This window comes from Grampus griseus (genome assembly GCF_964374135.1).
Source record: "Grampus griseus genome assembly, chromosome: 1".
Taxonomy (NCBI): Eukaryota; Metazoa; Chordata; class Mammalia; order Artiodactyla; family Delphinidae; genus Grampus; species Grampus griseus.
Window position 1 is genome coordinate 37,393,510 of NC_139017.1, and position 23,743 is coordinate 37,417,252.

The 23,743-nt window shown below is 39.0% G+C and overlaps 1 protein-coding gene and 1 pseudogene across 2 annotated transcripts in view; one reads left to right on the plus strand and one right to left on the minus strand.

Moving 5' to 3' along the window:
* HMCN1 (hemicentin 1) overlaps positions 1 to 23,743 on the plus strand; it is a gene marked incomplete at its 5' end in the record, with an annotated part of 521,222 nt that overhangs the window by 6,126 nt on the left and 491,353 nt on the right. The window lies entirely within an intron of this gene.
* LOC309818280 (cytochrome c oxidase subunit 5B, mitochondrial-like) lies at positions 1,167 to 1,698 on the minus strand (annotated as a pseudogene). Its single transcript has one exon. The product of its transcript is annotated as a cytochrome c oxidase subunit 5B, mitochondrial-like (transcript).

Below are 23,743 nucleotides of genomic sequence, written 5' to 3' on the forward strand. Positions count from 1 at the left end.
TGGTTAGTTAGGAAGAGGACCGAGAATTGGCTAATCTATTTAGCAACATGGAAATCATTGATGTCTCAACAAGAAACGATGGGAGTGAAAGCCTGTTTGGAGAGAATTTAAAATAGAATGGGAGTAGAGGAATTGGAAATCTTTGGAATTATATTGCTGTTTCCAGCTACTGGAAAGGTTGTTTTGTTCATGAAGCTAATAGAACAAATATAAAATAGAACAAAATAGAAACTAGTTTTGATAAATGATTCAACCAGTATTTTACAAAATGCCCATGCGATGTAGTAGAAAGAATGTCCAATTTGGAACAAATTTGTGTTCTCATCCTTATTCTTGTCATTTAAGCAAATCGTTTAACCTTGCCAGACTTGTTTCTTTATCTATAAAATCAGTGCATTGGTAGATTATTACCGAAGTCCATGGTTTTAATGATCATAATATAGTGAAAGATAAGGGACTACAAAGAGACTTAAAGTGACAAGGACTTGATTCACTGGGAGAAATAGCAGCATTACATGTCTCTGCGCTTAAAAGTTTCATTGTAATAAAACTTCTGAGCCCTCAGTGACTTTGTATGTTTCTCCAGGACCTACAAAGTGTTAAAAAAACTCTAGGACTTCTTTTATGAAAAGATTCTCTTAGAATATTTTTCTGAGCAATAGAATAGAAAGATTTTTACTAGGAAAGTATTGCACATTCAGACCTTGAAAACCTATACCAATTTATATGAACTAAACTTCAAGTTGAATGTTTTCAGTTTCACTATATATAGAAAAAGGAGCCAAGAAGCTATTAGTCTCCCTTTGCCTCTGGCACATCCTACAGGAAAAGGGTTTTCATGAGGAAATGGACTGGTCTTTTAAGTCAAAGAGAAATCTAACTAAAAGAAATGAACTAACATTTAAGAGTGAGAGATTTTGGTTAGACAATGATAATGATAACTTTGTTTCCTAGGATGATAGACTATTTTAACCTGAGAGTGTAGATCCCATGTCACTGGTTGTTTTCTGAGGATATGGAGATGTTTTGCTCTGCACAATGAAAACTTCAAAGTGTAGGAATCAAAATTTTTTTTTTTTTAATGGGAGGAGGAGCCAATGTAATGGCTAGTTTTTATGGGAAAGAAGAAACTTTACATCACATTTTGAGTGAGTTAGTGCAGGGGCTCAGTGGGCCAGCTGGTAGGGCACCAGCTTGTAATGGGTTCCACTGGGCCTCGCCTTTGTGCAGCCAGAACCAGATGACAGACAGCACTGTTGCCTTCTTCACGGATGCAGCCCACTATCTGCTTATTGGTGATGGAGGGGACTCAATTAGGGTCTTCCTTGGTACCTGAGGCTGCCTTTGGGGCGAGCATATTGTACGGGTCCAGTCCCTTGTGTGAAGCCGGCATGACCTCCCTCTCCAGCCCAGATGCCTGCTCATCATCAGTAGGAGCACCACCTCCAGATGCCATAGAGGGCACCATGGAGACTCCGTTGGGACCGCGGGCCGTCAGGGCCTGCATGGCCAGCGCTTCAGCTCTGCGGAGTAAACTTGAAGCCATCGCGCCAGCTACCAGCATTTGGAATCGAATTTTGATATATCAAATATGTTAAGTTTGTTAGGGATGCTTCTATTTTGAAAAATCGTCTATGACTCCCACAGGATGAAGGTTTTTTTTTTTTTCCCTATTAGGTTGAGGACAGCCTTTTAATTGATGGATAGTAAATCAGAATTTGGTTTTGCTTATAGCTTGTCTCTTATCAGGCAAATAATAACCATTCTCAAGGATGTTTATGAGTGCTTATCTCTATTTATAGGTAATAAACTCCCTGTTTGTCAAGGACTGTGCTAGGTGCTTTTGATTCAAAGATAATGAGGTATAGCTTACAAGAAGTTAACAGTCTTTGGGGAGAAAGGCAAGAGAAATAACAGTATTATATGCTGTGAAACATTTTATAGTGGGGAAAACAGCATGGGGAATTGTGTGAGCTGAGAGCATGTCCCTGATCCCGAATTCAGGAGGGTGATGGTCAGCAAAGGTTTTCTGGAAGAAGTGTTACCTGGAGAAAGTGCATGAGTAAAAGCAGTTTAATCAAAAATATTAAGGAGTTTGGATTTCATCCTGAAAGCTTTTGGGAGGCTGAAAGGATTGTAAGTGAAAAGTGACATGATTGGGTTTTCATTTTAGATCTTTATGTCTTGGATGGATTGGAGTAAGGCAGTCCTGAGAGCTGAGAGCTGAAATCTGAGGCCATCATAGCAATTCAGGGAGGAAAATTGAGGGGACTTGGGCATAGGAAGAAGGGTATGGATTTCTGAGCTATTAATAAAGTCCAAAAGACTGGACTTGGCCCTTAGAACATGGAAAAAAGGGAAATATGATTGCCTTCTGTAGATTAAAATATGAAATTGGCATACAATGAAAGAGGAAAGATAGTAAAGTTAGCTTTAAGATGCACTGTTACTCTCAGGGTGGTAGTCTTTGTTATAAGTTCCTTATACATTAACTTGTCCAAAATAAAGTCTCAACCAAAAGTATGAGAGGTCAGCAATGAAAAAAGAGTCACAGAAACAGACTTAGACGTTGTACAACCAAGTTCCTTTTAAAAAAAATTGTGGCATAATTGACATATAATATTAGTTTCAGGTGTACAACATAATGATTTGATATTTGTCTGTGTTGTGATATGGTCACCATGATAAGTCAAGATCTGTGATCATACATGTTAGAAACTGTTTTTTTCTGTGATGAGAACTTTTAAGATTTAATCTCTTAGCCTCGTTCAAATATACAATACAGTATTGACTGTGGTCACTATGCTTTACATTACAATCCCATGACTTATTTTATAATTGGAAGTTTGTACCTTTTGACCCTCTTCTCTCATTTTGCCCGCCCCACCCTTTGCCCCGACAACCATCAGTCTTTTCTCTGTATCTATTAGTTTTTTTGTTTGTTTTAATTTATTTATTTTTGGCTGTGTTGGGGCTTCATTGCTGCCCGTGGGCTTTCTCTAGTTGCGGTGTGCGAGGGCTGCTCTTCGTTGCTGTGCGTGGGCTTCTCACTGCAGTGGCTTCTCTTGTTGCGGAGCACATGCTGTAGGCAGGCGGGCTCAGTAGCTGTGACATGCGGGCTCAATAGCATGGGCTCAGTAGTTGTGGCACGTGGGCTCAGTAGTTGTGGCTTGCGGGCTCTAGAGAGCAGGCTCAGTAGTTGTGGCGCATGGCCTTAGTTGCTCTGCGGCATGTGGGATCTTCCCGGACCAGGGCTCAAAGCCATGTCGCCTGCATTGGCAGACAGATTCTTAACCACTGTGCCACCAGGGAAGCCCTATATCCATTAGTTTTTAAAAAAATTTTTTTAGACTCCACGTATAAGTGAGAACATACTGTATTTGTCTTTCTCTATCTGATTTATTTCACTTAGCATAAAACCCTCAAGGTCCATCCATGTTGTAGCAAATGGCAAGATTTCCATTTTTTTTATGACTGAATAATATTCCTCTGTGTGTGTGTGTGTGTGTGTGTGTATGCATGCCACATTTTCTTTTTCCATTCATCCATTAACAGACACTTAGGTTGCTTCCATATCTTGGCTATTGTAAATAATGCTGCAGTGAACGTGGGGGTTCATATATCTTTCTGTGTTGGTGTTTTTGTTTTCTTTTGATTAATACCCAGAAGTGGGATTGCTGGATCATATATATGGTAGCTTTAGTTTTAATTTTTTGAGGAACCTCCATACTGTTCTCCATAGTGACTGCACCCATTTATATTCCCACCAACAGCGCACAAAGGTTCCCTTTCTCCACATCCTCGCCAACGCTTCTTATTTCTTGCCTTTTTGATAGTAGACATTCTGACAGGTGTGAACTGATATCTCATTGTGGGTTTGATTTGCATTTCCCTGGTGATTAGTGATGTTGAGTACTTTTCATTTACCTGTTGACCATCTGCATGTCTTTGAAAAGATGTCTCTTCAGATCCTCTGCCCATTTTTAAATCAGATATATATATATTTTTGCCAAGTTCTATCTGCGGTTTGGAGTGTTAGTTCATTCTACACTTAAATAACTAGTCCATCATGAGCAATGTTCCAACTGTGGTGATAGACTGTTTATCTTTATAAATATGTAATGATGTCATTACATATTTGGATCATACTATTAACTCTCCTTGTTTTGGTTCCGTGCTCACCAAACAGCCTCCAAATAATTTAACCTCATGAACTTTACTTATGGTGAGAGAATGCTCTGGTCAGACTGGCATATACCTCAGATTCACAGACAGTTATATTCCTCATTGGTAACTCACATTTTGGCATACCAGTTTTATACATCTGCCTCTATTGTTTAAAGTATTCTGACAGTGTCAAGTTAAAGTTTCTGAGTTTGCAAGTCTGAGAGCCAGATCTTGGTTGATGGTAAATTTATGAAAGTAAATGTCTCCCTGTGTGAATCTGTTTGGCTGGCCTGTCAGTCTCCAGGTTCCACCCCTCAGCATTTCCAGCTGTCACTGTTAGTGTGAATAGTGCCAGGTAACTGTCCTCTCCACTTGAAACTTATATAGGTGATAGCTGAAGCCATCGGAATGAACGAGATCATCTAAAGAGAGTATGTAGACTGAGAAAAGAAGGAAGACAGGCAAGAACTATGGTGAACACAAGTATTTAAAAGAAGGGACATTCATAAAAGATTCTGCAAAGGAGAGTCCAGGTAAATAGGAAGAGAAACAGGAAGGAGCAGGGTTTGGAAATCTAAAAAGTTGTTAGTTTAAAGCAGGAGAAGTTGTCAACTCTATCCATTTAAAAAGTTACTGAAAATAAAGGCTTTTAACCAAAAGATTAAAATAAAATAGACAGTTTCATTGGAGTTGTGGAGTCAGGAGGCTGAAATGACAGGTAAGAAAATGGAGCTAATGAATGCAGTGTGGTTCTGTCATGAAACATAACATTGTGGTTTAAAGCATAGGCTCTGGAGTCTGATGCCTGGGTTGGAAGACTGGCTCCACCAATTACTTGTTGTGTGATTGTAACTTCTTTGTGCTTCACTTTCAGTAATTGAGGATAGTATTACTACTCTATAAGGTTGATGTGTATTACTACTCTATAAGGTTGATGTGAGGAGTGAAATACTAGATGTCCAAAACTTAGCACAATCCCTTTCACACAGTAAATTCTCAATAATCATTAGTAATTGGGATTTAGAGTTGAGAAAGGACATTTTTTAAGGTGGGAGAGAGGTTAAATATTTAAATACTGCTAGAAAAGTCAGTAGAATAGAAGAGATAAAATATGCCAAAGGGAGAACAGATACTTTATAAAACCAGGACTTTGAGGAAGTAAGAGGAGATAGAATGCAAAGTAGAAGGATTGGCTGTTGGCACGAGAAGACGTTTGGTTGAGTGTAATAGGAGAGAAGCAGACCATTGATAGGTATAGTCATGGACAAGGTGGTAGGTGAGGATGCAGGATGTTGGGTGACTTCCTGTCTGATGGACTCTTTTTTTCTCAAACAGAAAGGAGGGTCATTTGTTGAGAGGAGGGAAGTGGCAGAACGGTAAGTAAGGGATTGTAGAAAAATGGTGGAGTTTTGGAGGTAGGAGTTACCTGTGGACACAGAGACAGTTTTCCAGGATGAGTTGTGGTTCAGAAGATGAATTTGTGATGCTTGAATACTGCCTACCTTTGTGATTTTCTCCAGTAGCTCTCAGCAGCCTGGGTATAATTGCTGAGTTTAATCACTTGTTTGACCTAGGACTGGGATTTCGTTGAGCAGTTGTGGCTAAAGAACTAAGATATGGTTGAGAAGAATATTGATAAGAGAGAGACTGAAGTGACAGATCATAGAGTCAAATCTGGATGTGCTGGACTGACAAGAGTTGAGATTTTGCATGTGAAGGACAATATAACAAAGAATTTGGGATTCATTGGTAAGAATGGCCAGAGTGATTGATCATAGAATTCAGCTTGAGTAGAAATGAAGATTGTGGGATTGAAATCAAGGAACTTGAGTCTGCAGCGTTGAACATGTGTGTTAAAGTAACCTGGATAATAACAGAGCTTAAAATGCTGAGGAAGCCAGTGAGTTAGGCATCAAATTTTTATTTAATAAGGATTCATTGAGATGTCTTCAGATGGGAGATGACAATGATGAAGAAGGTTAGAGGGTGTCAGGTGGCACACACCTCAGAATGGCATGTTGAAGAATGAGCAGACTCCACTGGGGAGGGCTGTAGGGGAGGTGGCGTCATCTATGGAGAACCTTGTTTCAGCTAAAGTGGGGATTAGATGCGGAGTTCCTGTGAGAAGATAGTTTGGAAGGCCACAGGATTTGTGAGGAGATAGGATGTGAATGAATGGGTCAGGAGAGAGGAAACAGGATGAGAGGAAAAGGGAAGAGGAATGATTTGCATTTGCGGCAGTGATCGCAGATGATGGTGATGTAAAGCGGGGCAGGATGTGCTGTTTGCAAAGTCTGAGACTTGGCTATAAATTTAAGATACCAGTTCAGGCCCTGGGAGAGTTGGAGCCTGATGAAGTCATCTGTTGCAGACAGCATGGCTGGAAGGGACTCCTGAGGGAACACTTCAGCTCACACATCTTAGTGACACAGGCTTAGTAGCATCATTTTTATTTCTAATAATAACAGCTACCATTTTATTTTTTTGAGTCATTACTATGGACCGACACGGAACTAGATACATTGCGTGGCTCACAAAAAACCTAACTGGTCGATGTTAAATTTATTTTATGTGGGAGGCAACTGAGACTTATATGAACTCTCACATTATGTACAAAATTTCCTGAAAAAGAATAGCTTTCTACAGGTTATTTTTTGCCACCTTCTTCTGTTTTGAGAAATGTGTGAAATTGAGAAGATGTGCCCAGGAAGGCATGGCAAAGGGAACACCGTGTTAGTTTGTGAGGGCTGCCATAACAAAGTCCCACAAACTGGGTAGCTTAAACAACAGAAATTTATTGTCTCACAGTTCTGGAGGCTAGAAAGCTGAAATCAAGAAGTTGGCAGGGTTGTTTCCTTCTGAGGGCTGTAGGGGAGAATCTGTTTCATGCCTCTCTCCTAGCTTCTGGTGCTTTGCTCATGATCATTGGTGTTCCTTGGCTTGTAGAGGCACAGATCTCTGTCTTCATGTTCACAGGGTGGTCTCCCTGTGTGCTGTGTCAGTTTTCCCTTTTTGATAAGGACACCAGTCATATTGAATTATTAGCTCACCCAACTCCAGTATCTTAACCTCATCTTAACTAACTATATCTGAAACATCCTAATTTCTAAAAAAAAAAAAGATCACATTGCAGGGTGCTGGGAGATAGGACTTTAATGTATGAATTTTAGGGAGGACACAATTCAACCCATATTAAGACCATCCAGTGATTAACACCGAATAAAACAAAACTCTTTTAACTCTTTTGCTATAGACTCAGTTCATTCTGTAAGTTTCTAATAAAAATGTTTGCATCAGGGAGTATCATGGGCTCTAAGCTCTGAGCTCTCTTTGGATAGGAACAGGGTTCCCAGTGGGAGTTACAGAGAGAGGTATTAATATGTTTAGGATGCTATTTAAGTCCTTGAAATAATTTGACTTAAAAAAATGGTGAATTTTACTCTTAAATCACTTAATACTTTAGAGCATTTACTCTTAAAACTTTTTTTTTGCTCTTAAAACATTTAATAAAGCTTTATTTGATTTTTTTTCTTTTGGAGATGTTGAGACATTTATTTTGAAATGGGGGAAATTATACAGAAGCTAGGAATTCTGGGAATTATGTGTGTGTTCCAAAATATTTTGGGTTTGTATACCCATGGATTTCTTTTCTAGGGAACTTCAAACACACAAATTGGAGCAATTTTTCCATTAGCACTAAATCTCTGAGAGGTTCCCTTTAAGCATTGTTTTATTCTTAGGTGGGAGGAATTCCTGGAAGTTCCCAGGCTGGAAGTCACTCTGTTTGTCATCGAAAATGCTTCAGGGCAACTCAGTAGCTGTTCTGGCCTAGATCAGACTGGGAGAGGCTGGTTAAATGAGACTGATGGTTGATGGGGAAGAGATAAATACATGAGATGAATATTTAATATTTCTCTTTCTTTTCTTTCTTTCTTTTTCTTTTTTACCAAGTAGAAGGTCCAGAAAATACATAATTTCATTAAGCAGTAGAGAACAAAATTCTAAAAAGATACTGTACTACTTGGAATATTAATTTTTTAGATTCAAAGTGAAACCTGTTTTGCTTTTTGTTTAGTTCATTATTTCCACTTCAGAGTCCTTTGCTGGAGCACACAGAAAACCTCATTTCTATTGTTTCATATTCCCCAGAGGGTCTTCCGTGCTTTTCTTAGGTGAACTTGTTCACTAGCCCTTGGGTCAGGTGATCCCGCTTGTGCCTTGAAGTTTTCTCCTAAGCCACACCCTATGTTGGAGTGTCTCTCTGTGTGCCAGACATTTTCTCTTCTGTAATTAAAAGATTTTTTCAAAATTTCACCTCTTCCAAGGAATTTTTCTGGAGTATTGGAAAAGTGTCATTCAATATGCAACCTATCAACTGTACCTTATATGGACTTAATTTGTTCCTTTGATAACTTCACTTGTTTTTTTCCCCCTTCTACCTTATAACAGATATCAAGGTATTTTTTTCCATTCTTTCTTAAATTATTTACACTCTTTAGTAGTTTTCTTCAGGAATTGTATGTAAGTAGGTGTTGGTTCACAACCTCAGGAATTCCCAGGAGAAATTTGAATCCCCCGGTATATACAGAGGGCAAGGAGAGACCAAAGAAAGAGGAAGACCACTCTAGATTCATAAGTGGCAGTTTTAATAAAAGGAACTTACATACGAGACTTGTCTTGGGTAGCTACAAGATGAGTTGATTTCTACATCCACCAACTGGAGTTTATGTGGAGGGCTTAACGGGGTTCAGTCATGTATACAGTACATAATGATCTCAAAAACCCATTAGTCTCTCAAGGCTTTGCCCCTGAAGTAGCTCCTAATGTGGTAACAGTGGTCTGAACAAACATACATTCTAAGGAGAGAAGGGGGTGAGGAGTCTCCAGCTCAAGGTCTCGTCCTCTCAGTGACCTCCTCCAATAATAGGAAGTCCTTTTGGTCTTTTATTTTTTTTGAGAGTCTATAGCAACTTAATTTTTGATTAGTAGGTAGGTAGAATTCTGTACCTAACTTAGCCCATTGAAGATATTTTATTGTTTTCTGACTTGTTGATGAGAAGTCTTCTCTCGGTTTGTCATTCCTTTTTAGGTAAGCTGTCTTTTCTTTCTGGTTATTTTAAGATTGGTCTCTTTTGCCTTTCTGTTTCTGCAGTTCTTTATTGTCTAAGCTTGGATTTGATATTATTTTTCCTGCTTGGAACCTGGTTTGCCACCCCAACCTGAGGACTTTAGTTTGTATTCATTTCTGGACAGTTCTTATCTTTCAAATATTCCTCTCTTTATTCTGTAATATCCCCTTCAAAAAAATCTTATTAAGTACATTTTGGATCTTCTCATTTGATTCTCCAAGCCTCTTTATCTTTCTTTCTTTCATAGTTTCCTTTTTTTTTCCTCTCGTTGCTACATTCTGTATGATTTTCTCAAATCTTTCGTTTTTTTTTTTGCGTACGCGGGCCTCTCACTGTTGTGGCCTCTCCCGTTGTGGAGCACAGGCTCCGGACGCGCAGGCTCAGCGGCCATGGCTCACGGGCCCAGCCACTCCGCAGCATGTGGGATCTTCCCAGACCAGGGCACGAACCCGCGTCCCCTGCATCGGCAGGCGGACTCTCAACCACTGTGCCACCAGGGAAGCTCCTAATCTACTCTTTAAGTCATGCATTGAGTTTTCAACTTCAATAACCATAGTTTTTTTTTTTTTCCTCAGAAGTTTCATTTGGTTCTTTTTCAAATCTGCCTATTTTGTGTTGTATGCTCTTCAATATTACAGTCTCTTTAATATTGTTGTATTATTTCTACCTCTTAGAGTGGTGCAGATTCTTCCAACTGTTTGGTCTGCTGACTCTCCCTCATTGTGGTTTGTTTCCTTGTGTGGTTGCTGATTGTTGACTGTGAGTGCATCCTTAGCAGGGAGTCTAGCGTACCCTGGATTGTGTACTTACTAGTGTTTCTACAGAGTGGTTTTGCATTTGATTTTGTTGAGGTCCTAAAATTAGCTTGTGGGCAGATTTTCTTTGGCTTTGGGTTCCTGCACTATGCAGTTAGTACAATTCCTACTAAACCCTTATATGTTTCTTGCTTAGGGTTTCAATTTAGCCTCAGGAGATTTATTCCCCAATTATATACCTGAATAGATAGTAAACTTTCTTGCCAATTTTCTAGGTTAGTGTGAGGAATTTTTCCTGATCACTGTTTCACTGATAGGACTTGGCTTTAAATAGGGTACTCTGAAAACTGTGCTCAGTGGGCATTAAAATCTTAGCAGCCAAGCCCTGTATCAGGATCTGACACCCTCTTTTGCTGACATGGTGACAACTGAAGCTTACTTCTAGTTTGAGTTCCTTTTTTATTTTAGGTACTTGGGAGATTTCCCTTTATTTTTATTATTTGAGCTTGGCTTTTTATTACAAAGGAAATTTTATGTTTTATCCAGCATTTCTGTTTTGTAGGGTGAGTGTCTTCCTTGTCAACTCATTCTGCCATGTTGCTGAAAGGTCACTTCTCATATCTTCATACTTTTCCTTCTGTATTCTTTTCCTATATCCAATTTTCTCCCATTAAAAAAGTTTCATTTATGGTAAAATATCTGCGTACAAGGAAAACTCTAGGCCCAGGTGATTGCTCAGAGAGCTTTATCAGGTATTCAAGGAAAAATAATCACAATTCTACGAAACCACTTCATGAAAAAAAAAAAAAAGGGAACACTTTCCTTGAGACTGGCATAACCCTGGTACCAATATCTGATAAGGCTAATACAAGAAAGAAAAATTATAGGTCAGGGCTTCCCTGGTGGCGCAGTGGTTGAGAGTCTGCCTGCCGATGCAGGGGACGTGGGTTCGTGCCCCGGGCCGGGAAGATCCCACATGCCGCGGAGCGGCTGGGCCTGTGAGCCATGGCCGCTGAGCCTGCGCGTCCGGAGCCTGTGCTCCGCAACGGGAGAGGCCACAACAGTGAGAGGCCTGCATACCGCAAAAAAAAAAAAAAAAAAAAAAAATTATAGGTCAACTTCCCTCATAAATCTAGATGCAAAAATTAATATTAACAAATCCATCCAGCAATATATAAAGAGGGACATATGTAATGACCAGGTTGTTTTAATCCCAAGGCTAAGAAGATTAGTTGAACACTAGAAAATAAATAGTAATTTATGATATTAGTAAAAGGAGAAAAATAATATCATCATCTCAGTAGATGCATTTAATATAATTATATATCTATTCATTATCAAATAAGGAAACAAACAACTCTTAGAAAACTAGGAATATACAATAACTCCTTTAATCTAAAGGAAAAAAAAACCTCTTCAGAATACACTAAAGTTATCATCATGTTTGATGATTAAACTAAAATTTTTCCCATTGAAATTGCAACCAAGATAAAGATGGCAGTAAAGGAAGTTTAACTCTAGTGTATCCATACCAATGACTCAGTTTTTATTTCCAGTGTTATTTCTTTGTGCCCTCTCTTTCTTCATGATCAGTTTGTCTGTTTCAAGAAAATGGCCTCTGTTTTTTTGATCATCTCTATTTTTTTGTTTTCTACTTTATTAATTTGTGGCCCTATTTTTATTGTTTCTTAGCTTCCACTTTCCTTAGTTTTGTTCTGTTGTTTCTTTTTAACTTTGAAATTTATATGTTTATTTTTACCTATCTTATTCATAATACAGACATTTAAGGCTTTTAACTTTAATTCATACTTTTTTTCTATTTAAAAAATTGTAAAGACTGCTTTTGTGAATGAGCCAGTTTGGTCAATTATTATTTTCTAAATATTTTGAGTGTGTTTGAAAAACAGTATTCTCTGCTTATTGGATATGTGATTCTTTATATATAATTTAGATAAGTTTGTTAATTGTATTATTTAGAGAGGCAGTATAACATAGTGGTTAAGAATATAGGTTCTGGGGTAGACTGCCTGGGTTTCAAGCCTGGCTCTGCTACTTATTAGCTCTGTGAACTTGGGCATAACCTCTCTATGTTCAGTTTCTTCATCTGTAAAATATGCATAATAATAGTACCCTTTCATAGAATTATTTTCAGGGTTAAATTAATTAATATGTAAAGTGTTTATAATAGTGCCTGGCACATATTAAGTGCTACAGAATATGTCTAAGATCCTGTTGTTCACATCTGTACTTCTAATTATTTTTATGTGCTTGCCCTATACATTTGTGATAGCGATATATGGAAATCACACACTATCATCTGTTTTTTTCTTCTTGTACTTTGGCCAGTCTTTACTCTCTTTGTTGTAACGTTATAATGTTGTGTGCATATAAAATTATTTACCTGGTGGATTTATCCATTTTGTTATTACATAGTAGTATCCTTCTTAATCCAGGACCTCTACCTGATCTAGTTCCCTCTGTGGAGATTAGAAAAAGCCACATCCTGTGGGTCAGGTAGCTTGGCCGAAGGCTAACTCAGCAGGTTGTCCAGGGTGGTTTGGAGATGTGTAGGCCAAACAGCGTCAGGATTGGCCAAAACCTGGAAGGCTGTCTTTCACTGGTTTTCCAGTGGAGGCTGCTGCTAAGCCTCAGGGTGCAGTGCTAGGGGAAGGCTCTAGAACTTACCCTTGGCCACTGTGAGACCATCATGTGCTGCTTGGACATTCCTGTATGAGGCTGGGAAACCTAGAGTGAAAAGTCTCAAGTGTCACCTTATCAGCTGGCTGAGGAGATCACAGCTGCTCTGTAAACCATGTCTGGGGTTCAGGAACGGGCTGAGGACTGGCAGGCCGGGGCAGCCATACCTGATGAGAATCACAGGAGGCTGGGAACCCCATTATTCTCTCTGGGGCTGGTGAGGTTCCAGAGAGATGGGAATAGGAGCAAAGGGACTCCCCATGAGTGGAGCAGAGGAGAACCAAATTTCTTATCTCCTGTGCAGCACTCAGAAAACCTGGGCTCTTCTAGAAAATCACATCCATAGGATGGACAGAAAATGCTCACAAATGGAGTTTTGGCAGTGGAAGTCAGTAAGTGTGGATGGCTGGGGAGGTGGAGCTGGAGAGATGCTTTAAGCCGAGAGTTTTACAGGACATCATGGTGAAATTCTGGGAGAAGAGAGTGTTGTTAAAGGCTGTAACCAGTTCAGTTTCTTACTATTCCCCTGTGAACATTCTCCAGTCACACTGAGAAACACTGATGTTTCCTGTGCATACCTTTACTTACCTTGTGTCTTTACTGATGCCTTTTCACAGCCCCAGAGAGATACTAGGTCAAAAAAGGACACAGGTTTTGAGTCAGATGGACCTGGATTTGAAACTCTTCTCTGCTAGTCATGGGGCCTTGGACAATTTACCTAACATATTTCTCCCTTAATTTTATCTCAGAAAAAAAAAGGGAGGGGTTATAATATCTACCTCTGCAATTGTTGTGAGCATTAAATGAAGTAATTGATATAAAGTGCCTAGACATAGCAGATGACCAATAAACATGAATTCCTTTCCACTTTTCTTTCTCTACCTTTTTCTCTACCAGCATTCTAAATGGTCAAGTCAGTCAATTTTACACACCACACACACACACACACACACACACACACTTATTCAACATGTTTTGCTCTAACTTCAAAATACAGCCTGGACCTGTCCATTTCTCTCAGTCGCCACTACTGTCAACTGTTACCAGCATCTCTCTTAACTTTGTAATAGCTTTCCACCTGGTCTCCGTGCTGTCAGTCTTGCCTCCATCCACACAAAAGCCATGGTAGTCTTTTTAACAATGGAAATAAATCACATTTCAACAGCTTCCTACAGATTTTAAGTAAAATGTAAATTCCTTCTGGTAAATTCCTTCACCTAGGAAGCCCTATGTGATCTGCCACCTGAGTACCTCTCTGCACTCTTTTTCAATTTCTTTCTTACGAATGCTCTGTCATGCTCAGCCCATTCTCATTTCAAGGCCTTTACACTTCCTATTCTTTCTGCCAAGAATATTTTCTTTTCTTTTCTTTTTTTTTAATAAATGTATTTATTTATTTTTGGCTGCGTTGGGTCTTTGTTGCTGCATGCGGGCTTTCTCTGGCTGTGGCGAGCGGGGGCTACTCTTTGTTGCGGTGTGCGTGCTTTTCATTTGCAGTGGCTTCTCTTGTTGCAGAGCACCAGCTCTAGGCATGCGGGCTTCAGTGGTTGTGACTCGCGGGCTCTAGAGTGCAGCCTCAGTAGTTGTGGACACGGGCTTAGTTGCTCCACGGCATGTGGGATCTTCCCGGACCAGGGCTTGAACCTGTGTCCCCTGAATTGGCAGGCGGATTCTTAACCACTGCGCCACCAGGGAAGTCCCTGCCAAGAATATTTTTAATTCTCAGCTCAAATGCTAAAAATTCAGAGAAATTTTTATTGACTACATTACCCGAAGTTGCCTCCTATTGCCTGAAATTGCTTTCCATCAGACTACCCTATTTCAATATTCAAAAACAATTGTCATTGTCTAAACTTATTTATATATGTATAAATCTGTATGCATGTTTATTATTTTCTTCTTTGAAAGTTTGTTTCATCTGTCTCGATGACGGATGTGTTTCTTGACTCCTTAAAATAGTATCAGGTATATGGGAAAATGCCACAATGTATTTGCTTAATGCATAATGAATGAATTAATATCATTTCCTTCATGAAGCCTTTTCAGACTACTCCCACCAAAGGTAATTCTTTCTTCGTTTGAGTCTTTATTATATTTCATTTGCATTTCTCACTATATTTATCACAAATTCTGTATTTTGGTTATTTGTGGATGTTATCCTCTACTAGACCATAGAGTGCTGGAGGGCAGAACTGGAGGGAAAGCATTCAATAAATATTGGTTGAATTGATGAATCAATTACAAACAAATCATCCTTATTTAAAATACTGATAGAAGAGGCAGTCCTGAAAATGGCTATAGCCTGTCTCACTACCACTTCTCAATATTCTTTGACAACTGTGGCATTTGGACTGTAACTAGGCTTGTTGGAAGATATATAGTTCACCCTTGAATAACTGCAGGGGTTAATCCACTTATAATTTACGGTTAGCCCTGGCCTTCATTATCTGCAGTTCCTCTTCATCCCCGGATTCAGCCAACCATGGGCAGTGTAGTACTGTAGTATTTACTATTGAAAAATATCAGCGGATAAGTGGACTTGCACAGTTCAAACCAGCATTGTTCAAGGGTCAACTGTATACATTGTCTAGGAATGCTCTACACATGCCTCTGCCTTTTCTCAGCCCTATTAGGTTGGTACAATTCATTCATTCTTTATTCACTGATACACAGCATTTCAAGCAAACGACCAGTTTATGGCTTTATTTCCTGTTTTTCTTTTAATTTTATAGCTGTTCTGCTTTTGAAGCCAATGGGTTATGGTTTCCATACTTGATGACATGATTTAAAAAACTTTTCCATTGTCTTCCTCCTCCTTCTCCTTTTTCTTTTTCTCCTCCTCTTCCTGTTACTTCCCCCTGACTTATTCTTTTTTTTTTTTTTTTTCCCTCCTGGCTTCATTGTCTTACTCCTTCTTCTTTTTTAAAAATTAATTTTTGACTCAACAGTTAGAGAACCAACATTTGTTAGGCATCTTCATATGTTATTTATGAAGTAGCTGTTATTTCTGTCATTGTGTAAGTGAAGATCAGAGAGGTTAAAGAGCTTGATCAAGATGTCCTCAAGTAGTGGGGGAGGGATTCAAATCCAGGTATTTCTACTTCCAAAGTCAGGACTGTAGACTAACCCAAAAGTGTTCCTTGGCAGTGTATTAATAGGCAAAACAGAACGGAAACATTAGTGAAGGCCATGGTTGGAGGTTTAAGAGCGCAAATTACATCTATTCCTGACAGGCTACAGCTCTATTGGAAGAAAAATGCATACATTTAAACAGAGCTTGACCAGAGCCTGCTTTTTGTACTGTCTATGATTATAAACACTTGAGAGTGTTGTCCTTTCCCCTTATTTCCTTCTTGCTGTATGAACACATTTTTACTGTTTTAACGTAGCAGAAATGTGAGTGTGCTGTACAGACGAGAATTGTGGAGGGAGCAGGTCTATGGCTGTCGAACTTTGATTCCCTCTCTGCCTTTCCTGGGATGTTCCTTGAATATTAAGACCAGAGCGTTATAATGCATTTGTTATTCTATTAGACTCTATACTGACCGAAAAATGAAGGGTCATAAGGAGAGACAGTCCTTTTAGATCTGTTCTACATATATTTAGAAAGATTTAATAGAAATAATACACTTGAAAAGAGGTGATTTTAGCAGCTGTCCTTCAAGATCATGATGGTACCGTTTTTGTTGGTGAAGAGCAAAACTGGAAACTGCTTTAATTTCAAATGCTTCAGTATTGTTTTAACCTAAATTTAAATCGACTAATTTATGAACTTTTAAAGGCATAGAATATGATTTATCCATCTTTACATCTCTATCCTTTATTTTAATACACAACAGTATAGTAGGAATTCAATACATGTTTTTGAATGAACAGATGAAATACCATTGTTTTAGTGCCCTTGATATGGACTTGTATATAACCTTGTAGTATTGTCCCATGATTTTGTTAGCATGAAACATTTTCTGTTACATGTCATGGACAATAGGATGGTGTTATGAATTTGGAAGATCTTAAACATTACAACTAATAAAACACAGAAGAGTAAACTGATACTGAATATATTGGGTCAAGTCATTATTAACACCTATTGTCATTGTACCATAATAATGAGAAAGTAACAAATAATAGAATTCCAACTGATATTCAGAACAGATAATTTTTCTTTTCTTTAAAGCCACCTAGTTAGTGAACAAAGTTACAGGGTGTTATAGGGGGTGTTATATTGTCAATTTTCTCAGTTCCTGGTGGGGATAGGATATAGACTAAATGTGAGGAAATGCTCCTTCAGGTGGTGACCCAGAGCAGGGTATTTCTTATGCACAGCTAGGATACCAAGTCCTGTAAATAGTCCTGGAAACAAACCAAGTGCAAACACTCAGCAACTCTAAGGATCAACTAGTGTAGTCCAGATTCCAAAACATCAAGTTAGAGTATTCCAACGGTCAGTCCAATGGCTGACTCAAGTCCAAAAGCCTCAAAGGTAATGCACAGTGGAACTTGGTGTGAGAGAAGTTGAGAAGTCATTCTAGAGCAGTTGAACCCCTCTAGTTTGTTAGTGGGGGACATGGGCTTGTAGGGATACAGTGACAGTTCCCTAAATGGAAGATTGGACTCATGACTTGGAGATAGAGTCACTGTCTGACAATAATTCACTTATTCGTTGAATCATTAAATGTTTTTGAGTGCCTATTCTATGCCGTATACAATAGTTAGTGCTTAGAATGCAATAAATGAGTCAGACAAGATCCTTTCTCTTACAGAGCTTATAATGTTTGGAAGATCATGCTGTAAGAATAAGAATTATAATAATATAATTACATATAATATAATAACATTATATTATAATTATAATAATATATTGTAATTATATCACAATATATTATATAATATACAATTACAATATAATAATATATTGTAATTATATTATTTTATTATAATATAATTACATTATAACATCATATAATAGGATGTGGGAAATCCAGATTTTGTGGCAGTAATACTCATGGCTAATGCTTACTGAATAGTTACTGTGCATCAGGTACTGTTCTTAGTGCTTTACATGCGTTGACAGATTTAATCCTCACAAAATAACGATATTGTTTATATTTTGTGTATGAGGAAACAGAGGCCCAGAGAAGTGATGTTTTCCTGCCCTGGGCCTCATAACTAGTAAATGGTAGATCTGAGATTTGAAATCCACGATTCATCTCCAGGATCCAAGCTCCTAGTACATATACTCTCCTACCCCGCGCCACGGCCTATTCATTTTTCCAGTTTTCAGTGGAAGGTGGTGGGACTGGGACAAGGAACCAGGAGACGTTCCCCCAATCTGGGACATTGCAGTTAGACTTGGCTGAAGGGATGGAGGTATAGCTGGGGAGAAAGGCTGATGGCACAGGGCAGAGGGGAAGCATGTTCAAGACTCAGAGGCGAAAAGGAGACGGTGAAATTGGAGAGCAGTCAGTCAGTCAAGGTGAGTGGTAGAGCTGTTCTTGTTGGCTGATGTGTGAGCTTCAACATGAAGTTAGTAGGTTCATGGGGAGAGACTTTTGACTGTAGACACATAAAAACTAAGGAAGAACATGACCAGGAGAGTAAGATGGTCAAGTGAAGTCTTAGGAGAGAGATACTTGACTATTAATAAGATCATAAGTCTTACATAATTAATCTTAAAAATGCTAAATTTAAGTGTTAGCATGAGAGAAAAAATAGTGATAAATATGAAGGCATGTCTTAAAACAATATCCACCTTTACAATTGACTGTGTACAAAGGATAATTTCCTGGCCTGGTACCCTATTTAAACAGGCTCATGATAGGTGTTTGTTTTACCAGTTTTAGGGGACCAGAAGAACTTCCATGTAGAATACTCTGCGCGATTTGTACTCTAGGAAAAAAAAGAGGGGAAGAGTATTTTAGAACAACGATTTCCTTTTTCTGGAGGGGAAGACTTAACATTCTACCCTGCATTGCAATTCTGTTTGGAAAGGAATAACTGACATAATTATTTTTTCGAAGGGGGTTTCCGTGAGCAGTTTTATATGTCTCTGCACTTTAAAACAAATTATTGGGTTTTTTTTTTTATAATGAAGTTCCAGTTTCACCAGGAGAGATTTGCAGATGTTATGTAGGACTTTATTTACAGACGGCTGAGCACACATGGCGTTTCTGAGTGCACATCTTCTGGGTACTTGTAACTTGTGTTAAGGTGCTCATATTTAGCTTGGACACTGTGGTTATTAAAGCAAAGTGAATGAAGTTTTTGCTTGTTTTTTTTTAGGTTAATCCTGAAACTTTAGTTCCCATAGTCATGGTTCCTAGCAAATAAGAAAACTGGGGAAGCTAGAAGTTGTATCAGTCTGTCATTCACTCATCAGAGGAGAAGTATATTTTATCCCTCCTAGTGATGAAATCAGGCAGAGAGACTAACAGGACAGGACAGATGGATTTCAGCAGAATTGACCGTAGCATAAGATAGGTAATGAAATGAATTCATTTTGACACTAGTTCTGATAATAAAAGTGTCAATAATAACTTAAAGGAAAAATACCCCAAGAACCTGAATTGAAAGCTTTTAGTGTAGAAGAGATTTGATGTTGGTTAAGACCACTAGATCCCAGTTGTTTGAATACTGGGGATGTTTATGCAAAACTTTTAAAGACTTTTACAGTGGTTTTTGTTTTTCTACCTGTTATTTTCCACCTCCTTCTTGTCTTCCTCAAATGATGGAAGTTTCTTCTTTGGTTAACTTATTTTTATCCCTTTATTTATGCTTAAAGCTGTTATAGCCCAAAGGTTAAGGAACAGGGCTAGGGGCATGAGAAGAACAGGAGATCTGTCCTCTGGGGAGGTTATCTAGAAAAGGGTAGCATTGAGACTGGAAGTACCTGGGCCCCCCAAACCCAGGGACACTGGTAAATTGATCATGCCTGGAGCGATTCCATGTTCTGCAACAAAATGTGAGGGAGAGCTGATACCAGACATGGTATCAGAAACCTGAGAACTAGTACTGGGACAGCTAGAAACAGGCCGACAACCACAGAGATGAACTTAGGCCTGAGGGAAAATTCCAAGGGTGAAGTGTGGAGTCAAGAGTTGGCTGGAATTACAGAGACACAAAGGCACATTCCCAAAATGAGGATTTAGCTGCTGAAAGGATCCATTTGAGGGAGGATCAGAACAATCTAGCTGAACGTAGAGACACAAAAAAGATTTTGTATAAAATGATACCCTTTACTGTTGCTCTCTCCTCCCCTGGCTGAAATCTGGCTCTTTATGTTAATTAACTTTTGGAACAAGCTAGTGGCTGCTCTTCAAGGAACTTTATAGTATCTCTTCCTAAATGCTCAATAAAAATAAAGAGCAGCATCACATTTTAATGCAGGCTCTGTCTTCTCTTATATACTGTAGAAGAAAAGGAAAGGAACTTACATTTCATAAAAATAAATACTCTGCCAAGTGCTCACATGCATTGTCTCATTGAACTCTCACAATTTCGGCTTGATGTACGTTCTTTGTATACACGTTTTACAGATGAGAAGGGTAAAGCTATGAGAGATTACTTAATTCACCTGGTCACCTGTTATCTCTGTTGGACAGTTAGTCATGCTCTAAGTTTTATGTGCTGTAATGTTTGTAACATTTTTTATTTTATAATTTAGAGTTCAAATGATATGACAGTCTCACACAATTGAGGAATACCTGAACAAAACTGTTTATGCAAGTCGTTTATTCAGGTCAGGAAGAGAAAATATATTCTAGGACCCAGGAGCTGGATGCTAACCCTGTGATGGGGTCCATGAGAAAAGGTCCAGTCAGTTTCCTAAATGGAAAACAAATGTATATCATTAAGAATGGCTCACAACTCTTAACTTCTTGAAACAGCTGGTGGAATCCCATAAAATGAATTCAAGAAAGATAAGTATATACGAACATATATACCGTATATATGTACATATAATGTGTTAGTGGACGTTTTGAGGTGAGAAACCTACATTTTCTGCTTTGCATGGTGAAGTGGAGAATGAGGGAGAATAAAAGTGTACATGTAACGTTTCAACATTACAAATAGGTTCAGTGAAGATTTTCATAATAAACTCACAGATGATGGATCCACAACCAGTATTTCTGTAAGAAGTTAGGGCTGTTATGGTTAATATTTCAAGATGGTGTTTTTAAAGGAACTCCCACAGTTTGTATAGAATTATTATCTGATGCCATTTCTAGAAAGAGTTGCAATGTTGTTTTCATCCTTATTAATGTTTGCTGTGCTCTTCATGTTTGTCTTATGGATTTTCTTTTGAATATCACTCAGGCAGTCTTCAAAAATTATCCCTTTTATCATATTTCCTGACTGATGGATCTAATAGTAATATCAAAGCAGATAGTGTAAATATACACTTAGTAGAACTTCACCCCTGTCATGGGATCAGTTTTTTCCTATTCCCATTCATGAAGGTCCTGCTATACTTATTGCTGACGGCCTCCAATGTTCTTAACATGTGTGAAGCACATGACATGAGAGCTCAGATATATCTGAATAGGGTCTGTATAAAAAGAGAAATTATTGGATATAATGGAATTTAATCACAGTATTTTAATGAGAACAAATTGAGCAAAAACATTAAATGTTTTTAAGCTTACAGTGGTATTTAGACTTGTCAGTCATGGCGTGTGCTTCATTTCCAGGCCTTTCTTAGTGTATCTTCCCCATTCATAGTCACTGCTTTGGAGATAGCCCTCTGCAGCCTCATTTTATTCCACCCACCCTCTCATTTTGCTGCACCACAGCTGATGGGATCAGGGAGGGTGACCTGGTCCAACGGCAGCAAGTTCACGGATTGTGATGTGGCATGGCGGCAAATGATAATTTGACTAGTCAGATTCTCTCTTGGGAATTTAAACTGGGAAAAATGGACAGAATTAAGTATGTAATTAAGAAGTATAATTAAGAGCTAAGTATACAGTAGTCATTAATAAACTCAAAAGATTGGCAATAGAGAAGTCATAAAGTAGACAGTCATGAAGGGGGATAGTGACTACTAGTCTGTGAGTGTCATGTAAACTAAAGTTGCAAGGAAACTATGCTAGAATATTTTTAAAGACATGCAGGAGGGAGGGAGTCGGGAGCAAGAGCAACTTCACAAAAGAAAATAAGATTGGACATAGGTAAAAAAGAGAATAAATACTGAAATATGTTGTAATTAAAATAGGTGAGTGTTGGGACTTCCCTGGTGGTGCAGTGGTTGAGAGTCCACCTGCCGATGCAGGGGACGCGGGTTCGTGCCCCGGTCCGGGAGGATCCCACATGCCGCGGAGCGTCTGGGCCGGTGAGCCATGGCCACTGAGCCTGTGTGTCCGGAGCCTGTGCTCCGTAACGGGAGAGGCCACAACAGTGAGAGGCCCGGGTACCGCAAAAAAAAAAAAAAAAAAAAAAAAAAAAATGTGAGTGTTAATGATATTAGTAATAGCTGATATTACCAAGTGCTTGCTAAATACTGGCACTATTCTAAGCATTTTACATCCTTCGTTTCATTTAATCTTCTCAACAAACCCTTTGAGGTAAGTACTACCAGTTTCCTTATTACAGGTGAGGAATCTTAGTCACCGAGACAGGAAACAAGCGTGGAGAAGGTGAGAAAATATGTCTAAATTCACAGGTGTAGTAGAGGGGCAACTAGGATTGGGATCTAAGCAGTGAAACTCCAGAGCTTTCCTGCAATAGGGTGGTGAAAGGGTGGTCTCTGGACCAGCAACATCAGCGTCACCTAGGAATTCAGTAGAAATGCAAATTCTCAGGCCCTACTTCAGAAACCCTGCAGGTGGGACACAGCAATCTGTGTTCTTAACAGCCCTCCAGGCAATTCTGAGTCTTTCTAAAGTTTGAGAACCTCTGACGCGGAGTGCAGGCTCATAGTCTCCTACTGTTTTCAGTTCTTCCCATCTCGACACATCGTAAAAAGCTTCTCTTTCTGTGGTTTGGCTTGTTCAGTTACTCCTGGGGTCCTATGCACCGGTATCCTTATAGAAGATACATACATATATATATATATATATATATATATATATATATACACACACACTTCAGACACGTAGAATACGTTTGCTTTAATGGGGCTTATTAAATCTAGGGAGGGTTCTATTTCTGGAAACATAGTGGGCTAGGATACTCAGACCAATGCTTCCACTGAAAACAGTTAAAAAACCTGGGATGAACACATATATAATTTTAAAAGCATCAGAAAGCTAAAAAATAGTAAGGAATTACCTGGCTAAAATCTTAGAGGAAAATGACAACCCAGAAAGGTAAGTGGAACACTGAAGCCACTTCTGCTTGAGGACATGGGCAGGGATTATTCTAGGTTGCAAAACCTGGTCGCTTTGAGCCCAGCGCCCACCTGTGATAGGGAGTCAAAGGGGAAACCTCTCTGCATAAAGCTGAGATCCCAAGGCTATCCCCTCAGGATAAGGGTGAGCCAGAGGTCAAGACTCCCTGCCCCCCCACCTTTAGTGCTGAGTAGAAGATGGCACAAAAATCAAACCAAAATGAAATAAATCATCGAGAAGTTACAGCCAAACCCTTATGTTCTCAAGGATGTGCTGCTTAAATACACCTCACCTAGGAATTTTCAAGAATGCTAGGTGTGGATTTGGTTTAAGGTGGTCCTGAACTGGTTGTGCCCTGTGTGTACCTGGTAGAAGCAAATGAAGCTCCTAGGCTCCCAGGAATTCCCAGACATATTGGGTCGGCCAAAAAGTTCGTTTGGGTTTTTCTGTAAGATGTTGTGGAAAACCCGAATGAACTTTTGGCCAACCCAATAGTTCCATGAGTGAAATGGGAAAAATCACAGTAAAATTTAATCAAGCACTCATGGAAGCCAGGCACCAAGGATAAGAACAAGCAGGAACAACCAGATGCCAAAACAGACACACAAGAATGTAAGGTTTTCGAATTGTCAGAGTATAAGACACAGTCCTATCTTTAAAGCAGTAG